At 42.4% G+C, this 18,799-nt stretch overlaps 1 protein-coding gene across 1 annotated transcript in view; it reads left to right on the forward strand.

Annotated features, from left to right (window-relative positions):
* The first annotated feature begins 9,298 nt into the window (after positions 1-9,298).
* TIAM2 (TIAM Rac1 associated GEF 2) overlaps positions 9,299-18,799 on the forward strand; it is a 174,300-nt gene continuing 164,799 nt past the window's right edge. The window contains exon 1 of the mRNA XM_061989021.1: positions 9,299-9,384. The gene's annotated coding sequence lies outside the window, so the exon portion shown is untranslated. The remainder of the gene's footprint in view (positions 9,385-18,799) is intronic.

Below are 18,799 nucleotides of genomic sequence, written 5' to 3' on the forward strand. Positions count from 1 at the left end.
CAGAAAGGGAAGAAAAAAATCACTTCTCCCAAAGGAAATTCCTTTAAATCCTTCTTTCTGAGGAGAGACTTGTTTTCTACCTGTGAATATGTGAGAAGGAAAACACCAGAATACATTATTTAGTCAAAAATAAATAAATATGAACCAAAAAGGAATGCCAGTGACCTGATGAATCAAAGGTTTCTACTTTGCCCTGATGAGGCCTCACCTTGAGTACTGTGTCCAGTTCTGGGCTCTCCAGCTCAAGAGGGTCAAAGAACTTCTGGAGAGAGTCCAACGCAGAGCCACCAAGATGATCAGGGGACTGGAACATCTTTCATATGAGGAAAGACTGAGGGAACTGAGGCTGTTTAGTCTAGAGAAGAGGAGACTGAGGGTTGGATCTCATTAATATTTACAAATATCTAAATGGTGACTGTCAGGAGGTTGGATCTTCCCTTTTTTTCTGTTGTATCCAGTGACAGGACAAGGGGTAATGAAGCTGGAACATAAAAAGTTCCACTTAAACATAAGGAAAAACTATTTCACTGTGAGGATGATGAAGCAGTGGAACAGGCTGCCCAAGGAGGGTGTGGAGTCTCCTCTGGAGGTTTTCAAAACCCACCTGGACACTTTCCTATGCGACCTGATCGAGATGAACTTGCTTCTGCAGGGGGTTTGGACTAGATGATCTCTAAAGATCCCTTCCAACCCCTACCATTCTGCGATTCCGTGAATAGGGTAGTGAATAACAGAAAAAGACACAAAACCCTAGTAAATTAAGCTCAGTGACCATAAAGGGGAGATAAAAGGCAGTTGTCTGCCAAAGGTCTGTGTCTGACAACCCAGTAGTACCTTCCTTTCTAAACTCTTGGGGACTGCTCTCAGACCAACTCCTCCTCCCGACTGCTGAAGGTGCAATTAGCTGGCAAGTGTGAGCTGTGAGTCATTCCGTTCCCTTCATGTGGCGACGGATGTGCAAAAAGGATCAGAATGTCACGTAGCGCAAGTGGTCAGTGCCATGAAGTGTCACTTCTGCCGTGTTCACAGGGCCTTCATTTGTGGTCCTAAGAGTGATCCAGTGCTACTGCTCAGAATGTGCTCTAATTACAGCATTGGCTGTGACTTCCAGCTTGCCCCTAGTTTCCTACCAAACATTCCTCTTTGAACCCAGTGTTAACTCTTGTCTTCCACCAGATCCTTCCTCTAGGAAATCCTTTTGCTAGTAAGGACTTTATCAGGTTTTCCACCAGAATTATCTGCATATTCTCCTCTTCTTCTGAAAATAAAAAAAGAAATAGGTACTCAATTTTCCTGTTGATGAAAACTCATATAAAACCCTCAAGAAGGAATGGAAACAACTGAACCAGTTAGCCTGTCTTTTGCCAGCCCTCAAAAGGCCTAAAATGACATCTACAGAGTGAACCTAAAATGGAGGACCAGGAAAATTGTGTCTCTGCCTTAATTCTGCATTGTCTGATTGAAACCAGGAAAAGCCAGATTTGTGGGTCCCACACAGCTAGACCCTTGCTGTTGTGCTCCATGATTGCCTTCTTGTCCTGCAAAACAACAGCACATACTAGCACAATCCTTTTAAAGGCTCTGTTCCTCATCAGGATTTAATTATGAAAAATCTGCCTGCTGCAGAAACTTGTGGTCTGGGGTTCAGTGGTACAGGCTTGTTATGCAAAAGGATACCAGTCTGCCTTTCAGACACATACTATTGACCCTTTTCTCTGCTCAAGCATTCTTCTGGAGCAACTGCTGGAAAACAGAAGGAATAAGTCACTGCTGGGCAGCTCCATGAGTCCAAATACTACAGTACATAGGAAAGAGTAATAGCATAATTTCTCTGTTCCAAGAAGAAGTTCAGTCATGTGTACTAGGTTAAACCAGGACACGTGGCATATTGAGAAGTCCTTTAACATGTGCCATCGTATCTCTCTCAATCCACATCTGTACCTGGCCAGTGTATTTTAGGGCTGTTTTTAATTCTTTTTAACTTTTCTAAGTAACCATTAGCTTTTGAGATGCACATAATCTTCTACTTTGTATGTACAAGTGGTCAGAAATTGCACAACACTTTTCCTACTTTTTGCATTTCACATGCCAGTAAGGTTCAGAGACAGTGCTTTGGATAAGAGGCCTCCAAAGAAGCTCTGTGTATGTGCACCAAGGTAGTTTAGGGCTGGACTCTGGATGACATCTTGATTCAGTACAACACGTACACACATGCTTTGGTCTATTAAACCTGCAGCCTAATTAGAACACACCCTTTTTTTTTGAGCCAGCAGCGAATCAATGTAAAAACCAAGTCACAACTGCATGGCTCTACCATGACTGTGAGTGCTGGGACAGACAGGAAGGGGGATGAAAACCATAGAAATGAGTATAATGTTATACAATTTTACCATGTCTCAAAGTTCAAGCCAAAAGTCTGGGCCAGATAGTGTTGACTGTATGAAGAAGTGAGACCTTGTTCTAGTCATTTTACAAAGCCATGTCTATATGAACAAAGGTGTTTTTAAGAAAGCATTGATTATGCATTTTAAACTAATATGTTAAACATGCTTTGGCACCTGTTGAGGATGCAGAGGAAAAATAATCTGTTACAGTTTAGAACACATTAGTCACATGATGTTGCTTATGTGCTTCCTTTACAGATAATATATACAGCTCTGAAATTGGATGGAAGAAAGTACAAATGTTCCTTTAAACAGCATGCTTGTTTTATACAGTTAATGTATAAAAAGGTCACCCTGCTGTATAATAAATCTGTCCCCTCATTCTATTTGGAGTCACGTTTGCTGCTACCAAGGGAGAAAGGGGAGACTGCCCTTTTCTTTTTCCTAGCAGTAAGGGGCTAATGAATTCACAGGAGAACTGGATTTATATACTGCCCACTGTAACAGCAGGAATCAATAGAGAGAGAAGAAGAAAAGACCACAACGAGCACAGAGACTAAATGCTGACACCTAAATGAAGTGATGGAGAGGACAGTCTCTTTTAGCATCTGTCTCAAGGGTTGCCATGTGCTAGTACAATAAGGAAGAGGAGAGTCTGTAAACACCCTGCCCTGGAAGATAAGATACATTGTGACTGTGGTATCTTCTGTACCAGTGATGGTATCAGTGCCAGCAGAAGTGTTGATTTCATTTTGGTTAGGAGAGAGGGGCTGTGTCAGCAGTCCTGGCAGTTGCCACTTCTGACTTGAGAAATGATAATGTTCAAATGTGATAAAAGCTTGAGAAAGACTTTGATATGGAGTCCCACCAGTCCTCTCCACATCAATGTCTTGAGAATGTGAGTACATCCTAAAACTCAAAGTTTTGGTATCTCAAAGTGCACTTAGTATCTCTAAGTGAAATTAGCATCTTGAAGGGGCTGAGAGGCCCTGCTTTGCCTCACACACGGGGAAGTTTTATGCAGAGCTTTTGAAAACTGTGAAATTAGGCATGTGTTTGTGTTTTCTACAGTTTCCTTATCTGTCTCTGTTGGTCCCGAACAGGACAAACAACCTTCACCAGAGGATGCACTCATGTAATGATCATTTTTTAAAATAAAATGATCCTCTTTCATCTCAAATTAATCTGATTTAATGATATATAAAACTGTATTGGCTTTATAGGCTTCAGACACAGGCTTCTGACGGTGATCTGACGTACTAGAAGACGTTGGCCAGGGTGTTTTCTGTGCAGGTGGTGGGGGTTTGAACAGAGGAGGATATGACAGGCTTGGTGAGCCTCTTGTGCTCAAGGAAAGGTATGCTGGCTTGGGGGAGGATCATGCAGGAGTTTCCCTGAGAGGCTCTATACATGATTTGGTGTGCACTGCTCCCTGACTGTCCTGGCTGGTGCAATGGCTAAATGACAGAGAATATATTGTTGTTTTTGCATTGTTTGTATGCATTAACAGCCAGGGGCTCTGAAATAATACAAGAACTGGTGATAAGATAAGCCATGCACACAGCAGGGTTAGTCCTGGGGAGGAAGGGTTGTGCCTGTAGGAATCACAAGAGACTTTAGTTGAAGTTCAGAAGAAATTAGCCTGTGTATTGATAATTGTAAAGAGCACATTGTCATTGCTTTCATTTGCACTGCCAAAGCAAAGAAGTGACTTTGTCTCACAGCGATATAGTCCTGGATACCTGGTCTAGAACCTAGTCACGTGTGAAATATTCACTGAGAATGATGCCACGGACATGAGCCTTGTCTGAGGTCAGTCTCATGCATAGGGGCATAAGCAAGAGGGTTTTAGGGAGCTTGCATCTTTGCTGCTTATTTTCTCTTTAAGCCCATCAGCTTCCTCTTTCCCATCTAGCTTTTTCTACAATTTTTAAAGTGATAAAGCTGCAGAACAGCTCCCTATTTTATATCTTTTTAAAGACAGATACTTTTAGTTCTTTACATGTAACATCTTGAATCAATTTGTACTGTTTGAACAATATAGAACTTATCTCTATTTAATAAAACCTTGATGAGTGGGACAATCTACTTCTTTTTTCCTCTCAAATTGTCCCAGCTCAATTTCTTATAGCTTAGAAGATCTGCAAACAGTATTCACCAGCTTCAGTCTCATTCCATAGCCACACTGGAACTGATGAGTCCTCTGGGGTTTGGATGTGCTTTGAGTGGCTTTGTCTTCCTGCTTAAAACTTCTGGCTGGTAAAGCCCAGTCCCACTGATGTCAGTGACATCAGTGCAGGTTTTGGTATGGGTCTTCCAGATGCTGAGCATGGCTCTAATGGAACTGTTATCCAAGTTTTATGTCTTCATCTGTTTCGTCCGTACATACTTATGCTTGTCTGAAATACTTAATTGTACCTTTCTGGATTTTTTTCATAATTTATTTTTGAAATAGCAAAAGTTTCAATGTATAAGCTCAAAATATTTACATATAGGCATATAGTGTAGATTTGTACCTATATAGTGTACAGAGAGTGATAAATAATTGTTCACGATTTGTTTTTGATAGGAAGGTTTTATATCAACAAATTGGAGATTACAAAGGAATCAATACAACATTCCATCCACACACATCTGTGTCTTGAAGATGCTCCCTAGGAATTTTTACAGTGTTCTGCCAGCTTTGGACATCTCTTAAGATTTAAAAAATGTTTTGAGTCGGAGTATATGTTCAGAGTAAATAATTCTGAAATGAAAATCCACAAGACTGATAAGACTACTTATCCTTCGTAGCAGTTTTATTAGTGTGACAATTTTGTTACTATGCCAGAGTTCTCAATAGTTCAAAGACAACTTTTTAAAGTACTTTTGTCCATATAGACGCTTAAAGGCCAGCCAGTAGAGGGGGCACAGAAGCCAAAAGGCTGTTTTAGTTGTGTACCCGAGATAGGCATTTTTTCCCCAAATGTGTTTGTGTGTGTATGTGCATGTGTGTGCACGCAAAGAGTAGAAGAGAAACATTTTCACATTCCTTAATTTACCTTTACTAATTTACCCTCAATGAAACATGTTAATTACAGACAAATACTCCTAGAGACTGTGTTTCATTAAATATGTTGAAAGAAAGTGTATATGCAGAGGATGTATAGCATTGCCCGCTTGATAATTTGCATCATGTACATAATTTTCCAATAACAGAGCTAGAAATCATCTGTGTGCTTCCATACTGTATTGACAAGAAAAGCAGAAGGGATAGAAGGGTTTCCAAGTATTTAAGGAGTCCTGGGCTCTTGACTGGCAGAGTTTGTGAGTTAAAATTTAGGGAATGGCCAGCTCCAGAGTCTGTACCCCTTCTTCTGAGGATGTGGGGGTCCCAGAAGCCCCACAGGAGCAGGCAAAGCTAAACTAAATGATGACCCAGCCGCCGTGGCTGGATGGAACACGGGCGGCTGGCGGAGAGCAGAGAACAAAAGTAAAGCAGATGCCCAGAAGCCAGACGTGCAGGGAGGTCAGGAGGGGACAAATAAAGGATTTCACTACTTAGAAGAGAGACAGAGAGAGACATTTGGAGGACAAGCAGGAACACTGACCACTGGGGGAAAATCCATGCAAGCACTGGCTCTGTCAGATGTGTTGCTCCACAGCAAACCAAAGGGAGGAGGATTAAAGTGCTTAAGATCGAAGAAACATCTAACGCTACAGTTCCTTGAGAGAGAAAACCAAGGAATACAGGGGGCAAAGGGGGAACTGAATATTCTTACAAAAATAGCACTTCATTGTGTACCTTGGGAACCTGGTGTGCAGGAGGAGCAGCCACAGATGGTGTTTGCTAAAGCCTGCTTAGCCAGGACACTGCCGGGTGAGGGCCCATCGGAAGTCCTTTGGTAATGTCACAGGAGAATTAAGCTCTGAACAGCAAACTTTGAGTCCACATAAGGAACCAGACCAGAGTGTTTTTATCCCTGATCTGATTTTGTCCCATCTCTATATATTTTTATTTTCTTTTCCTGTCAAATTCCCATTTACTTCAATAGATGTTTCACCTGAGTGAGTCATGAGGTAAGGATAGGGCCTGAGAAAGCAAAACATTGTAACATTGAGTCTGCAAGGGACATACTATTTTGTGATGTTTTCAAGAATTTTAATGATGGCCTTATGGGCAAATTTACAGTATGTAGCATTTGATGGTTATACTAGCTTTAAATATTTGTGACAGTGGATCAAAGTTTCTGTTATGACTCTTTCTTGAGTCATTTTTGATAGGCAACTGGTTCAGTACTTTGCAGACATAAAGATTTTCCTCCCTGGTGTACACTACAAACTGGATTTACTACTAAATATGAGTTTACTATAAACATAGTCTATTACAGCAGAATAAAGGGATAGGGCTCCATAGGGCATTAATGTCTACATCATCACTTCTGCAATGCTACCAACACCACATATATATTTATTCAGTTTGTTTTTAAATCCCTGGTTTCAGAGGTCATTTGAATATGAGACAATTTCAAGATTCCATTTCTTTTTAAGAGCAAGTAGTTAGTTCTCAGGCCTGTGAAAAATAAATTGGAAACAAAACCCTGGCATAATCCTGAAAGTTCAAATGCTAACTGTTAAAGAATAAATAGGTTTTAAGGGCTTCCATATGACTTCTTGTATGACTTCTTCATGTGCTGTATTAGCAGCGCTATCACTGGTTGTTTCCAACAGCTCTCCACGGGTCTGCTGTGCTCCATCTCCTGCTCTGTGCTTAGAGCCAACACCATAGATACCAGCTGAAAGCCTGCCCCCAGAATCTTTATTGAGAGGTGTTACACGTAGGCAAAGTGATACTCTAATCACAGGCATATGAAGGAGAAAAGCCACTTCCAGGGAGGAGAAGATGATTTGAAACAGGATGAACACCCCAATCCCAAATTAAAGGTCCGATTTATGTAACAGACACCCCTGTCCATGGTGACATTGGTTAAACCAGAACACGGTGCAGATGGCTCCTCTGAGTAACCTTCAGTAGACTCTTTCCATCCTGTATTGTGAAGTCTACTCCTATTTTTTTTCTGAATTACTACCTTGAGCACAATGAAAGAGCTTGATTTTTAACTAGTACTTTTTTGTTGTTGTTTTTAATACAGAATAAGAAATGCTTATGGTATAATAGTTTTGTAATGTTCCTCTGCTTCCTTCCATTAGTAATGATGACCAGGTATAGTCCTAGTCGTCTAGACAATACATTTTGCTTAAATGCTCTCTGCAAGATCAATAGAAGAAACCATACCAGTGGAAGATGCAACCCTTTTTAGTCTTGAAAGTGTTTAGTGCCTTGTATTTAAAGAGTTCATAGTCACTGTACAGATTTCTTCATTGAAATGTCATATTCACAGCTGGCTAAGTTAGTTTGTTGGGCAGGAGTGCTGTCAGTAACTCTCACTGACAATACACTTAAGCATCCTAAGGTAGTTTTTTTTTCAGACAGGAAGGACTTGTTGGCCAGAAGAATCTCTTCTCTCCTAACAGACTGTGATTCTGATGACTCCATATCTCACTAGATTACAGAAATGAAATTGCAGGCATGAATCCAGCAGAAAACTTCAACTAACATAGTGTTTTGTCTAAGTAGCTGAGCCTACCATGAACATATATCCTCTTCTTCTCACTTCAGCATCCTGTAGAGATTCACTTCCACTCAATTTTGCTACTCTGATGCAATGGACCTCTCTGTAGGTAGGAAACAGCCTGCCTGCCTGCCTGGGGAGGAGATGAAAATTTAAGGGACAGCCATGGCATAAACTACATGAGAAACAAAGGACCACCACAAAGTTTACCATGCTGCTCTTAACTGTGAAGAACGTTTTTTGATCTCGTCTTTTGATGAGAAAGGCACTGTTCCTTTACACACTTGCATTCTTCCTGTTATGGATGCTGGGCGAGCAATCTGGAGCGTGGCAACTACAGACAGGTCTTGTTGCAGGATTTGAACTCACGGATGTGCAGTAGAGCAGATAAATACAGCTTTTGTTCTTTAAAGTCATGATCAGTAAACAAACAAAATTGAACCAAACAAAAACTGCCAGGGAAAAAAAGAAACCAACCCATTATCCCCAAAATAAAGCCCTTCTCCCCAAGCTCACACCTTCCCTGGGGAGAGAATGACAGGGCTACCAACATAACAAAGGTTAATTATGTAATATGACATGCATGTGAACTGCGCTTGCACTGTGCAATAATAGTAATAAACACATCAGAAGAACTGAACACAGCAGACAATTATAGATGGTGTGCCTGCTCCTAGGGGCCTGCCTCAACTCTCCTAAATAGCTGCAAGAATTGCCACTGCACTGCTGGAGCCATTCCTTTGGCAGTCAGTTCTGCTGTGGAGGCTCTCTCAGAAGAGCTCTCCCAGGTGGTTTCTCTTCCATTAAAAACTTGTGTGGGGAAAACCCCAAGAGATGTTAAGTACCATTTGGGTGTAATTTCTCCTGCTGCTGTATTAGTTGGGTAGCTAACTTGAAGTAAGTTTGTAAACAAACAAAGTCTAAAAGACAGGAGGGTGAGCTCTGGCAAAGGAGGGATGACGGGGCTGCTGCGCCTGGGCCTGGTATCCTTTGCCTGCCTGCCCTTGCAGGGTCCCGGTGGGCACAGGTGAGCATCCTCAGTCCTTTCCGAGGCACTACCAGGGCAAGCGCAGCTGCCAGCCCCGCAGCCTTGCTGCTGGCCAGGCTATGCTTTCTGCCTCTGCTGCTCGGTCCCGATGCTCGTCCCAGCCCTGCCCGGCCGCAGCCTTGAGACGACGCGGGGCGGGGTCAGGCCACGCTCCGGGCCACTGCCGCCGCCGCCGCCCCTGACGGGAGGGAAGGAGGGAGGGACGGAGGAGGCGGGCGGGGGAAGTGCCGCTGTCGGTACGGGAGGCGAAGTAGAGGCAGAAACTTCTTCACCGGCAGCCGCGCGCACGCTCTGCAGAGACGAAGTCCTCGGAGCTGCGGCGCTTCGCACCCGCCGACAGGTAAGGAGCGGGGCGGCGGGTTGCCAGCCCCCGGCAGGAGCTACCGTGTGCGAGTCCGTCTGTCTGTTTGGCTGTGTGTGTATGGTGGAACCTGCTCGCCGCCGCTCGTCTCTGCGGCCGTGGGACGAGCACTGGCCGCCGCCCGGCTCTGCACGGTCTCGCCGCTGGCGGGGAGCTGCGTCCAGCCCGGCTCCGCGGGGCGCGGCCGCTCCGGGCTTTGGTGCCGCCGCCGAACAAAGAGCGACGGGAGCGCACGGTTCCGCGCTCCGCGCAGAGCTGTGCGCTGAGCAGGGCGAGGGGCTGAGCCGAGCCGCCGGCGGAGGCGCAGCCGGGGCGGCCTGGCGGCGGGCGGGACCACGGGGGGCACCGGCCGCTGAGGCGCCAGGCACCGGGCGCGCCCCCCGCCCCAGCGGCTGCGGTCGGTGCCCGTCGGCGTCCCCGCCCGGGCTCCCCGAAGCCCCCGTAGTCTGGCGGCTGCCACGTGCGTGCGGCTGTGCCCGGCTATCGAGTGAGGCGTCCCGGGGCACTCTCACCCCATCGGAGGCGGTCACCGCAGCGGAGGGCTCGGCAGTCGCGGGCGACGCAGGTCAAAGTGAAAAGAGTTGCTGTCGCAGATCTTGATTTAAAGATGCTTGGGGATGCGTGCGTGCGTGCGTGTGTGCCATGTGAGCTTTCCAAGCGAGAGGTGAAATGGGAACTAGTTTAGTGAACAATGACAGCTTGACAAGGTCAGGTTCGTGGAAATAATTTTAAGACTGGTGAAGATGGTATGATGATTGTTGTACCGACTTTTAACAACATGGAGTAAATGCTGCCTTTTTATATGTCTGTGGGGCTCTTGTCAATTTCCCCAGGAAAGCTGCGTGTATGAACCCAGGAGTGCCGTGCTGGCTTCTCTACATATCCAGAACTCCCACTGAAATTAATTTAACGTCTTGTTTTAAGTTAACAGTGGGATTAATGGTAATTTTCTTTAATCAGCTTGCAGTAAAGCTATACAGGAAAATCCCTCTGGAACTGTTGGGATGTTTGTATATGCAAAGAATGTGAAAGGAAACCAGTACTTTGTATGACCTTTTTTTATCTAACAGCTTACAATTATGTGCTTTTATGTTTTTGATATGATTGGAACAGTCTTGCAAATACTTCTCCATGCATTTGGATCCTAGTGGGAGGCATCGGCTGGTCCTGGAGAGGTTTGCTCACTGTAGCTGGGGGAAATGCATACATCTTGCTCTGGATGCTTTGCACTAGAATGAGCTGCTGTGGTCCCATTTCCCCTTTTTCCTTATGTTCATGTGACCCTGTGGAAAGCCAGCTCTGGGAGCCAGTGTAGCAAAACTCTAACTCATCCCCAGAGCTTTTTTTTGCAGGATTTTTATTGCATCTTTGACTTCCTAGAGGAAGGTCTGGGAGAGCTGCTGAGCCCCAGTGAGAGGGCAGGGAGGAAGGGGAGGACCACCCTTACCTCTCCACTGTCAGTGATGACTGGATGAATGTAGCAAGGATGAAACTACAGTGTCAGGGTATGACTGTACTTTGGGTGGCTTGAACTGAGATAACCTGATGTTTCCCTAGCAGCCCCTGCCTACCTCTGTGTCTTTTCTCTATTCATACCAGCATGAATGCTTATACTGCCCTGCGGTGAACTGGATCTAGGTACTGAGCAAAAAAACAGGTTTAATTTTAACCTGGATCAATTCCATGATTTGGTTCACTGGGGAGTAAGAGAAAGGAAAAGAGGTGTGGAGAAGGTAGGGTTGCTTTTTTAAGCTGGCAAAATTTGATATTGCTGCCAAAACCGCTTGTGGAGCTGCAGTGTGACTGTAGGTGCTTCCAGCTGACTTCTCCAGTCCCTCCTACCGCTGGGGAGCCTGTCCAGTGATTCTGTGTGTAGCTTTGGGAGCCTTCCCTCCCTGGGTCTATATGAGCCTTTGCAAATCAATCCATTAATTAGAGTAGCTTGTAAGAGAAAAATTAAGCAAGTGCTCAAATGTTTGCATAACTGTTGTTTTGAGCAACAGTAAATACTGGAGATAAACCCCTGTGTGTTGTGCTTTGGTATGAAAAGTGCGAGAGTTTGTAAGCTCTTACTGGTTCTAGTGCTTGATGCACACAGTAAGCCAGGAGTTTTACAGGCTGTCATGACACTATAGTAATAAATTATCACGTATGCTTGTGACAGGGATGGGTGCTGATCCCCTGGGTGAAATAAGCTGCATGTATTTCTCAGTCCTGAAGCCTGGTTGCTGCTTGGAAAGTAGAAACTTGTTGCCAGTGTTAGGCAGCAAAGTCTTTACTGGAAGAGAAGATGGGAAATCTATCATTTCCCTTCCCAGTGACACCATCCCAACACATCACTTGTGAGTGTGAGGCAGATCATGTCACAGGTCAGACTGAAAAGTAGTGCTCATAGTTGAGAAAAAAGATCAGTATACTGACTGAACTGCTCATGTTTCAACACATGTAATTGCAGGGAGACATAAGGATTCACGGGCAGAATGAACATGGAGAGTGTTGACATAGAGACATACACCTCCCTGCCCCATCCTCTTCCACTTTTTAGCAGCAGTGTAGTATAAGATGATAATGTAGGTTACCCCTTCCAGCCCCCTATTGCAGTCCCTCAAAAAGTTGGCAGAAGGTATTCACGTCACGTCAGGGGAGCACTCAGTTTTAGATCCCTACTGTAAGTGTTCTGACTCTGAAAGTAATAACTGTTGCTGCAAGTGCAAATGATAATTAGTTCTCATAACTTCTTACCTACAGAAGAGAGGTAGGCCATATGTTTGCATACAGAGCTTGACAGTATTGTTTTATGGCATTTGGGCAGTCTTCCCCTTGGGTCACAGTGCAGCTCATCTTGGGACTGATGATGAGTTGAAGAACTGCTTTTTGTTTGTTTCTTTTTAATAGCAAATGCACTTCCAAAATCTGCATTTGTTAGCCAGGTTGGAGCTGTTCCATGGCATTACCACCAAGCACTGCTGGAGACCTCACTGAATTGCCTTCAACGAGATGCCTGCAGAATGTGATGTGGGTGCCCCACTTACTGACTGCACTACGGAGCTCCCTGCTCACATTTGCAGTGACAAGTTCAACTCGGATCTTGCTCTTGATAGCACATAAGCACATTAATGAGGATCCTTCATACTGCAGTGGAACACCCTTATAGATTGGTAGGGTTGACATATAATTTAGAACCAAATGTGAGATTCTGATGGTGCCAAAGTGAAGTGCATTGCTTCTGAAAATGTAACAATGACAATAATGAAATAATGGTAATGGAAGAGCATTATATATATGTTTCTGTGTAGACTCTCAAATTCTCTGTGGGATTTCTTTTCCCCCTCTCTATAAAGTAAATTGGAGCATCACAAAGTAATGCACTGGAAAAGTTTGGACAAATGCTACCAATGAGATTATATAATACAATAGCAAAGGAATTTATTATGAAGCCTGTTCTTGATTCAAAGACGAAAGATTTACCCTGGGGGATTGGGAATAGTTTATAGCTTCCTCTCCCCTCCCAAAAGCATATGTGTCATATTGTGTAACCACAGAAGTGTATGCTTACTTCTCTTCAGTAAATGGTTTGTGAGGCCTTTAATAGTTGTTGTGAAGCTTGTAGTTCATTGCTTGGGATAGCATAGCTGAAAATAGTCTTTGCTGTTGGTAGTAATTAAAAAATGAGCACTTTTCTTGGCTTTGTTTCTGTTTCTTTTGGGCTGTGATTAAATGCTGGAGTGTCTAGATTTAGAACTCCTCCTACTGTCTATAGACATTGAGATTGTGATTTCCTATGTGATCTCCCTGTCTCCTTTCTCTCTTTAGAATAGTCTATTTCTTTCTTTTTCAAATAATTGATTTTGAAATAGACAGTAACAGAGTAACAAATATTTACAAACATCTAAATGGTGGATGTCAGGAGGTTGGGGCAACGCTTTTTTCTCGTATCTAGTGATAGGACAAGGGGTAATGGAAAGAAGCTGGAATGCAAAAAGTTCCATTTAAACGTAAGGAAAAACTATTTCACTGTGAGGTTGAGGGAGCCCTGGCACAGGCTGCCCAGGGAGGATGTGGAGTCTCCTTCTCAGGAGGTTTTCAAAACCCACCTGAATGTGTTCCTGTGCCACCTGATGTAGGTGGCCCTGCTTTGTCAGGGGAGTTGAGCTAGATGATCTCTAAAAGTCCCTTCCAACCCCTACCATTCTGTGAAATAGGTTACATGTGGTTTTGTTTTATGACATTTGCCATTGAGTCAAATATGCAGTGATGTGCAGTTTGCAAAGCAAATAGATGATATTGAGAAGCCTTAAAAGTTTTGAGATCATGGGAAAGATCACAGGGAAGGAAGCACGTTTTCTTTGCTTTAGATGGAATTCTTACCACTCATCTTTAATTTTTCATGCCTTTCATGGTTTGTCTAGTTTGTTTTTTCTTTTTTCTTTAGTATAGGTTTTGTTATTTCTAGAATGTACGTGCTTATATCACAGATATAAGGGAAGCACTGCTTCTCTGCAAACAAAAGTAATATCATTCCAAGGGATGAGAATAAAACCTTCATCAGGCGCTCACCTGATGAGTAAACAGTATCTTCTCTGTTGTTGGCATTTGGTACCTTGCTGTTGGGACTGTGTCAGCTTGTGAGCATAGCATAATGAAAAAGCACTCTTGGCTCCTCTTTGCCTACAGGTGAGCTCCTTCTCCCTGCGTGATCCCATGACTGTGGCTGGGTCAGAGCTGCAGGGTTATGCAGTTGCCCGCTGCTCACGTGTCTGTAATCTGTCAGATGCAATGGTGATGGAGTAGTGCCACGACACACCAACATGCCAATTAGTCTTGGTTTTGAAGGTGACAGAACACCCATTGGCTGCCTTGTTGCCTGGTTGTACTGTGTCCTTTGCTTGTGTGGTTCTTACGTTTTGGCATGCGTCTTAATGGAGTTCTTCAACCACGCTAACTGATTGTGATAACTTCTGGCCTGTCTAGACAGGGCCTTACTGTGTCTGATTAGATCCCAGCCTTGTGGTGTGCATCGCTGCCTGTTTCTTATAAATATGGTGAAGACACACACACACAAAAAAGGCATGTTAATAGTGCTTAGTCTCATTTTTTTTTTTTGCTTTGCAGTGTTAGTATAAAATGTTTATAGATGTTTACCCTTTGCCTGGAGGAAAATAGTTTTAGTCAAATGTCTCTAGGATGCAATTTGGAAGTGAACTTATCTGCAGTTAGGAAGGAGAAGACAAATATTCTCTTTGAGGATATTAATTTGGGCTCCACTGAAGTCAGTTGCTCACTCAACTCAGCAACTTTTTCTCATGTGTAAAGAAATAAATTAATCTGAATAATTAATAAAAAATAAAAGCAGGAAAACTGTCATTGCTTATTTTTCTTCCTTACTACTTTTTAGAAATGAAATGATTTGAATTTAACTTTATCACTGTCAATATTTAAGCACTATAGAGGAAAGGTAGTATAAAACAATTCTCTACCATAATTAATAAATTATTGATATTGGGTTTTAGAGAAATCAATCTTTGCAAACTATAGGGTCTGAGATAAATTTGGAGTGTTGATAGGCTCTATCTTTTTCTTCTGTGCCTTCCCCCCCAAAAAAAAGAAATTTCTATTTTAAAGTGTTTTAATTAAAAAAGAAAAAACATCTGGAGACAAGAAATGAACTTCCAGTTTTTGTTCAGAAAGTAAATTACAAGGTAGTGCAAACATGCATGCTTTTCAGTAGCTCTTACTAGTGTTTTAAGCTTTGTATCACAGTGGCTACTGTTTCTGTTCGTTGTACTGTTAGGATAGATTTAGGCTTAGAGAATCACAGAATCTTAAGGGACCTCAAAAGATCATCTAGTCCAATCCCTCTGCCCAGAGCAGGATAACCTAGAGTAGGTCACACAGGAACTTGTCCATGTGGGTTTTGAATGTCCCCAGAGAAGGGAGACTCCACGACCCATCTGGGCAGCCTGTTCCACAGTGCTTCACCCTCACAGTGAAGAATTTTTTCCTTATGTTTCTTTGGAACTTCTTATGTTTCAGCTTATACCCATTGGTCCTTGTCTTATCATTGGATGTCATTGAAAAGAGCCTGGCTCCATCCTCCTGACACCCACTCTTTACATATTTGTAAACATTAATGAGATCACCCCTCAGTCTTCTCCAAGCTAAAGAGCCCCAGCTCCCTCAGACTTTCATCATAAGGGAGATGCTCTACTCCATCATTTTGATGGCCCTGCACTGAACTCTCTCCAGCAGCTCCTTGTCCTTCTTGAACTGAGGTGTCCAGAACTGGACACAACATTCCAGGTGTTGTCTCATGAGGGCAGAGTAGAGGGGGAGGAGAACCACCCTCACCTACTGTCCACAACCCTTCTAATATACCCCAGGGTGCCATTGGCCTTCTTGGCCATGAGGGCACATTGCTGGCTCATGGTCATTATGCAAGGAAACATGTCAAAGGAGTTAGTAGACCCTTTTGGTGTCTCACAGGAATGGGAAGTAAGACTGTATTTTCTGGAGCTGGGAAAAGCAGTCACAGCTTGGCATATGTGCAGTGCCTGCCCAGAGGAAATTCCTACTTTGTAGTGAGAGAATAGTCAGGGATTAGAGCATATTATTCCAATTAAGTAATTTAGATTGCATCATTGTTATTCGAAAAGCTCTGTGCATCTTTTCTAAGTATAAGAGTTAGAGATGTATTCTGCAGGGACTTCGTAAAGAGTTTGAACACTTAAATGCCAAAATGTCTTCATCAGTTGATGCTATAAAGTTTAAATTGTTCATTTTATTTGATATTAGTCACTTGAACATGCTCTTAAAAACTGTATCTCTTCAGAGGTAGGAGGCATGCTCATGTACATTAACCATATGAGGAATTAGCTTCCTTTATGAAGCACCACAATATTAATAAAATAGCTTTTGTAAGGAAATGTTAAATGCTGCTCTATAAAAAGAGGACATTCGCCTTTCATTCTAGTTCAAGAAACCAATCTACTGCAGAAAGACTGAGTTTGGATCTGGAGCTGATGTTGGAGTAGCTGGGCTCCTGCCACAGAACGTTCCTTTAGGCCAGTTGGTGAAAATTTTATCTTGGCCACATATAGATGCAACCTGTCTTGTAGATAAAGATCATGCTTTAACATGGTACCAGTACCAATAATTAGTGTATAATTATTGTGATTTCTAATAGAATTATATCACAGTTTTAGTGTGAGATATTTGTCAGTGTTAACTCCCTGTAATTAACTTATGTGATCATTGCGTGTATGACAGCAGAAGTAAGAGAAACTTGAACTATTAAGATACCATTGTTTGGAATACAAAGCTTATTAAGTAATTATAAACTTTCAAGCTTTACCAACTGACTTCAAGGCATCTTGTTTGAAAAAAGAAACTATTACAATAATTCTCTTTTTTTCCCTGTGGTTTTAAACTAAGAGGAATGTTTTATTTGAACTAAAATACTTTGTATATATTCCCCTTTATCAGATCTTGAGGGGAAATATATTTACTTAAAGTTGTTCAAGCTTTCAGGTAATAAATACACTGCTTAGTTTCAGGCACTTCAGCCTAAACTACGTTGAAATCATCAACAAAGACATGCTTGTGTTGGGTTTGGCTTGGTCTGGATGTGAGCTTTCTAAAATTGTTCTTGCTGTGTTGCAAAGAGTCTTATTAATTTGATCCTAATGTTTCTTACATTCAAGATAGAATCATAGAATCAATGGAAATAATAGAATCTAGAATCATAGAATCAAGAGACATCGAGGAAAGTGGTAAAAAAGAGAAGGAAATTCCTAGCCTATTGTACCCATGCAGCATGAGGGCATACTGTCCCTGGAAGTCCAGTGAGTTTTTCCAGCACTTTGATTCTCAAAAATGACAGCAATTAGTTCTTTCTGTAGGAAGAATAGATTTGCCCATTTCACCACAACACATTCTTGCTTTGCAAGCTTAGAAATTCCAGTTGTGATAGTACTGATGCTAAAGCCAGAAACCAGTGGTGGAACAGATATTGTGCTGCTTGTTTGAGGTTAATTTTCACTGACAAAATAAATCAGTGTCACCTGACAACAGTAATTTCAAGGTAACTGTTTATCCATGCAACTGTGGTCCTCCCCTTGCCATACTATACCTGTAAAATCGTGGAATCATTGGGGACAATTTTTAAGTTGTATCACAATCCAGTAGTTAACAGCAGTAAAATGATATATCAACAGTATTCACCTCTCTGTACAGTTTGACTGTTTATATAACGCCAGTTATGAGTTGGACGTTCAGTAAAAGAAGGTGCTGCTAGCAGGCAGCTGAATCTAGAAATATCCCCCAAGGATAATATAGATTGCAGTTGGTAATAGGGATTGAACAGGGTTTTAACATGTCATATCATGGCTGTGACTTTTATTTTTCGTAATGACCATGTAGGCTTCTGGTTTTCTCTGCCTCTATGACTTACTTGTCTCAAGTCAGGTCAAGGTTGACAAAACATTACTAAGATTACTAAGATTTGTCTTATGACTGGCAAAGTGATAAAACCGTTATTTTTAAATTTGCAATTGAGTTGACACTCCATGGACATAAAATGATGTGAGTTTTGCTTCTCGACAGTCATGATGTGGGCTATTGATGTGTTTTGACACACCCTAACTAAAGCAGATTTGTTGTAGTTGGCATATTCTTACTAATAGCTCTCAAATTCCTCACAATAGTCCTGTCCTACCTCTGCTCTTGTTATGAACAAACAGTTCATAGGCTGATAGCAGGTGGGGAAAAATTGTAGGGTAGGGGGAGAGTAACTGTTCTATCAGCCACTTGAAAGTCTGCAATAGATAGCAGCAAGGCCTAATTAACAGCTATAATTGCATCACTGTTGAGTATCTACACATACTCAGAGGAGTCTTGTAGTCTGCTCAGGGTTGCCTTGATTATTTTGGTAGATATTGAGGGTGCTTGAACCCCAGTGAAAATATTATGTATCTAATTACTTCTGCAGAATCAACCCCGTAATAGCCATCACAAATACTTAAATGCAATGGGTCTTCCTAAGGACCAAGTGAGATGAGGTTGAATTCAGATGATGAAATCTGTGGTTTTATTTTTTTTCTTCGTGTCTGGTCCAAACAGTAGTAGGAAAAAGGAGAGCTGTACTGCTTTTTTCTATTATTGAGAGACTTTACTAGAGCAGCTATCTAAAATAAAGTCAGTCCATATCAGTTGGATTTAAAACTCGGACTCGGGAACATCCTTTTATCAGTAGTAAAGATTTTACCTTTTTACCTGCCTTCTATTATTTTGAACAAAACATTTTTGTTTTTGTTGCCTGTGGTACTGACAGGACCCTAAATCCATAATGAAATCACAAAAGGAATATAGAGCACAATAGGAAACTTGGGATCAATGC

Source organism: Colius striatus, chromosome 2, assembly GCF_028858725.1.
Source record: "Colius striatus isolate bColStr4 chromosome 2, bColStr4.1.hap1, whole genome shotgun sequence".
In the NCBI taxonomy this organism is placed as follows: domain Eukaryota; kingdom Metazoa; phylum Chordata; class Aves; order Coliiformes; family Coliidae; genus Colius; species Colius striatus.